Here is a 5413-nt window from a genome sequence, read left to right as displayed (position 1 = left end):
GAAAAGAAAGAGAGAAGACCATAGCTCGAACAGTGGTAGCGACAAAAGAAAGAAAAGCAAGTCCCCAACAAGGGGAGGGAACAAGTCAGATTTTCGTCCTCGAGCTCCCCCAATTGAAAGAACGAGTTACACTCCTCTCAACACGAAGTGAGAGGAAACCCTCATGGCGATTAAGGACACCTCTTCTGTGAAGTGGCCACCCCGGTTGAGGGGAGACCCGGCCACTAGAAATAAAAATGTATTTTGTCATTTTCATAGAGATCACGATCATTGTACAAAAAAGTAATAAAAACTAGGCAGATCGGAAGGGAAAGAAAATGAGAGATGCTCCCGAGCCCAGCAGCCAGCGCAACGAGCAACCGTAGAGACAACTGTCCAAGGAGAGACCAATCCGCGGGATGATCAACACGATCACTGGTGGATCCATAGTTGTAGGCTGCACCTCGGCCGCAGGGAAGTCCTCAGTTCGCAAACTGGAACACGAAGAGCAGAATCCGTCGAAGCAACCTTGGCCTGAAGACCCGATATTCTTCACGGAAGACGATGCATGTGGGGTCCAGTACCCCCATGATGATGCCCTGGTTATAAAGATGATGGTCAACAACTTCGAAGTGAAGCATATCCTGGTCGACTCTGGCAGCTCAACAGACATCCTATTCAAAGACATGTTCGACAAGCTCCAGCTCTAGGAAGGCGACCTCAAGCCAACCACTACTCAACTGGTAGGCTTTAGCGGAGAGGGAGTCATGCCCTTAGGGCGAATCTCAATTCCTATGGAGATCGACACCAGGCCTAGCATCGCGAGGTTCGAGCACACCTTCTTGGTAGTTGCGACTCCCTCCCTGTACAACACCATTATAGGTCAGCCTATCACCCACGCGCTTCGCGCAGTGATATCCACCTACTACTTGGCTATGAAGTTCCCCTTGGACTTAGGAGTTGGAATAGTGCGAGGCGACCAGCTCGAGTCCCGCAAGTGCTATATTGCCTCTCTCGAAGAGAAAGCTAAGCTGGCAGACACCCTCGAACTAAAGCAACCTGTGGAGTATCTTGAGGAGCGAGCTACACCCACCGAAGGGACGATCCACATCCTGACCTCAGCAAAAGATCCAGTCAGGACCCTCAAAATTGGAGTAGCGATCAAGGAGCCTCTCCGCTCTCGACTGGTAAGTTTTTTACTTAAAAATTTAGATGTGTTTGCATGGTCTGCGGCAGAGATGCCTGGTATAGGTGCTAAGGTAATAACTCACAAGCTGAACACTGATCCTTTAGTCATGGCAGTTAGATAGAAAAAACACAACCTCGCCCCGGAAGGTTGGAGGATAGTCGATGAGGAGGTCGGGAAACTCCTCATAGCCGATTTCATCAAGGAGGTTCATTACCCGAGTTGGGTGGCTAACCCTGTTCTGGTAAAAAATGCCAACGGTAAATGATGCATGTGCGTCGATTACACCGACCTGAATCTAGCTTGCCCGAATGATTGTTTTTCACTCCCTAAGATCGCCCGTCTAGTGGATGCGACCTCAGGGCACGAGTTGCTAAGTTTTCTGGACACATACTCGGGCTATAACCAGATCAAGATGGACTCCATTGACGAGGAAAAAACAACATTCATAACCGGGCTAGGATTGTATTGTTACAAGTTCATGCCCTTCAGGCTAAAAAATGCTGGGGCGACCTTTCAAAGACTTGTCAACAAACTTTTTGAGCCGTTGATCGGCAATAAGGTTGATTGCTATGTAGATGACATGGTCATCAAAACCCAGTTTTTGAACTGTTTAATAAGTGACTTGCAATGTGTTTTTGAAATTCTGCGCAAGTATAGTATGAAGTTGAACCCTAACAAGTGCGTCTTTGGTGTCACATCGGGTAAATTCCTGGGTTACATAGTTAAATAACGTGACATCGAAGCAAACCCGAAAAGATCTAGGCTATCCTGGATATGAATCCACCTCGCAAGTTGAAAGAGGTTCAAAAGCTGAATGGCCTCATGGCTGCCCTAAGTCGCTTCATGTCCAAGTCAACAGATCGATGCCTGCCTTTTTTCAAGGCAATTAAGAAAAGTAAAGACTTTGAATGGACTAAAGAGTGCCAGCTCGCCTTCGATGAGCTAAAGCAGTACCTAGTTAGTATCCCGATTCGGACCCGATCCAAGGAGGGTGATGTTTTAAAGTTGTATCTCTTTGCGAGCAATGAGGTGGTCAGCTCGGTACTAATAAAAGAAGTAGATCGATGTGAGTAAAGTTTTGCAGGATGCAGAAACCAGGTACCCGAAGATCAAGAAATTTGCGTACGCACTAGTCACAACAGCTCAGAAGCTTTGCCTGTATTTCCAAGCTCACATAGTCATAGTCCTCACGAACAAACCTCTAAGGAAAGTCTTACTCAAGCCCGAGGTATTTGGTAGACTAACGAAGTGGGCCATCGAGCTCAACAAGTACGACCTCCTATACAAGCCTCGGACGGTGATTAAAGCCCAAGCCTTAGCTGACTTTGTAGCAAAATGCACCTTCAACACCGCAACCCCCGAACTGATTGAGCTCAAACACAAAGAGGAGGCTTCGACCAGTGGCGCACCGGCCCCGGTTAGAGCAAGGCCAACTTGAGACGAGGAGCCCTGGATCCTCCATGTAGACGGCTCATCCAATCAACAAGGAAGCGGAGCCGCACCATTCTACACGGGCCAAGCGGGGTGAAATTGGAGTACGCACTTCGGTTTGAGTTCGCGACATCTAATAATGAAGCGGAGTATGAAGCACTACTAGCTGGGCTCACACTAGCAAACGAGGTACAAGCGAAACACAACATCATTTGCAGCGATTCCCAGCTCATGGTCAACCAGGTCACCGGCGATTATGAAGCTTGCGACCCCACCATGGCTGCTTATTTAGCCAAGGTCAGGGAAGTTCTACGCAGCTTCCAATCATACTTCATCAGGCAGATTCCAAGGTCCAAGAATGCTGAGACTGATGCCTTGTCCCGGTTAGCCAACATGAGCAACAACACTATGAGGACCGTGTATATAGAGAATCTATCTCGGCCCAACATTCTTGTGGGGAGGTAGAAGTGGTAGCTTCTATTGCACAAACAGAGCCGAGCCGGATTGACCCACTCGCAAGCTACTTGTTTCATGGAACCCCACTTGTAGATCGCAATATGGCCAGAAGGGTAGAGCGACAGGCAGCCAAGTACGTCATGATAGACGGACGGCTGTACCGAGGATCCTACAAGCTTCCCTACTCGCACTGCTTGTGACCTTCAGAGGCTAAGCTCGTTCTCTATGACACTCATGAAGGCCTGTGCGGTGGACACTTGGGGGGCAGGGCTCTTGCCCAAAAAGTGCTACGGCAAGGATATTACTGGCCCACAATGAAGGTAGACGCACTCGAGCTCGTCAAGAAATGCGATAAATGCCAGAGGCACACCAACATTCATCACCAACATGCTGCCGACCTGAAGTACCTCACCAGCCCGTGGCCCTTCGCAAATTGGGGAATCGACATTCTTGGACCATTCCCGCCAACGACAAGACAGAGGAAATTCTTGGTGGTAATAGTAGATTACTTTACAAAGTGGGTAGAGGTGGAACCCCTAGCAACAATCACAGCTCGAATTGTACAGAATTTCTTTTGGAAGAGCATAGTATGTCGCTTTGGACTGCTTCGAGTGCTCATCTTTGACAACGGTAAGCAATTCGAAGATATTAAATTCTAGAACTGGTGTGCTGAGATGGGGATACAACAGAACTTCACTTTGGTAGCACACTCTCAAGTGAACGGGTAGACAGAAGTCACGAGCAGAGTCATACTCCGCGGACTGAAAGCTCGCTTACCCCAAGGTAAGGAGCTATGGGTAGATGAGCTGCCCAACGTACTATGAGCTTACCAAACCACCATCAAGACCGCACAGGTGAAACCCCCTTCAACCTCACCTATGAAACGGAAGCGATAATCCCAACCGAGATTAAGGTACCTACATTGCGCTTGGAAGCTTACGACGAAAAAGAAAACAGTGACGAGCTCTGTACCAACCTCGACCTGGTGGAAGAAGTACGGGACCTCGCATATATCCAGACCGCAGCCTACCAGCAAAGAGTAGCTTGGTATTATAACACTCGGGTCAGGAAGTGGCACTTCCGTGTCGGGGACTTGGTCCTTCGGAAAGTTATGGTACCTGAGCTCGATGTAGGTAAGCTCGGACCAAACTGGGAAGGTCCCTACTGAGTAGAGAGGATACTTGGGGAAGGCACATATGAGCTTGAAACCCTAGAGAAAAAACAAGTACCTCAGGTGTGGAACAACAACAATCTAAGGCGATACTACCTATGATTGCCAAACTGAAGAGCGAACTGAAAAGACACCCCCAGAAGACCAAAGGCCGAGCTAGCAATTGACCTCGGCATCAACATAAGACCCAGTTGCCTCTTCGACAAGGGCAAAGTTCAGGAGTGGACTATGAGTTGCTCCCAAAGCCTAAGGGTCACAACAAGACCTAGTCGCCTCTTCGACATGGGCAAAGTTCAGGAGTGGACTATGAGTTGCATAAGACCCAGTTGCCTCTTCGGCATGGGCAAAGTTCAGGAGTGGACTATGAGTCACTCCCAAAGCCTAAGGGCCATAACAGGACCTAGTCGCCTCTTCGGCACAAGCAAAGTCCAGGAATGGACTACAAGTCGCTCCCAGAACCTAAGGGCCAAAGTATCGAACTGGAAAGGACCTCGGCACCACATGAGACCTGGATACCTCGTTGGCATAAGCAAGTTGCTTCCAATACCTGAGGCATGGATAGCTCGGGCATAAGCCCTACGATATCTAGCCCACTACGGCACACAAGAGCAGGTCGGACCTGTAAGGGACAACTGACATCCAAATAAGTAGCCTATGCGTGGACAGGACGGGTATATGCCCTGCGATGTCGCTCACCTCGGTGTATGTTACATGGAGTTACCCCTACTAAGCCTTCGCAAACAATTTGGGGTAACAAACACTTAGAAAATTTTCTATTACAATTATCCTTACTTATTGTCCAGCTCGGTAGCTCGACAATTCGGGTAATCTACACATTTGTTGCCTAGATCGGAAGCTATCTATACTTAGAATATCTTTTACACGAAGGATTACTAAAAAATTGGTATTTCATTCACAAAAGATGCAGGTACATAGATTTTGTTCTAACCCGAGCCCAATGACTTCGTGGTGTACATATGATACAAGAACAGAAATCTCAAAGATCATGGTTATCAGCAGGATCCGTCTCAATATGATCTTCCGCGACCTCCAGTTTCGAAGGGCACTCCTCGACCTTGTCGTCACTCCCTTCCTCTAATGAGCTGGGCTCTGTGTTTGCTGCCTTGGCATCCTCGGGAGTAAGTTTTGATGCAGAAATGGCTTTGAGATCGAGATCAAGGAACTTC

Source organism: Nelumbo lutea, chromosome 1 (genome assembly GCF_056320005.1).
Source record: "Nelumbo lutea isolate HS-2025 chromosome 1, American lotus-T2T, whole genome shotgun sequence".
Taxonomy (NCBI): Eukaryota; Viridiplantae; Streptophyta; class Magnoliopsida; order Proteales; family Nelumbonaceae; genus Nelumbo; species Nelumbo lutea.
The sequence above is the reverse complement of the archived record's forward strand: the minus strand, read 5'-3'. Positions refer to the sequence as shown.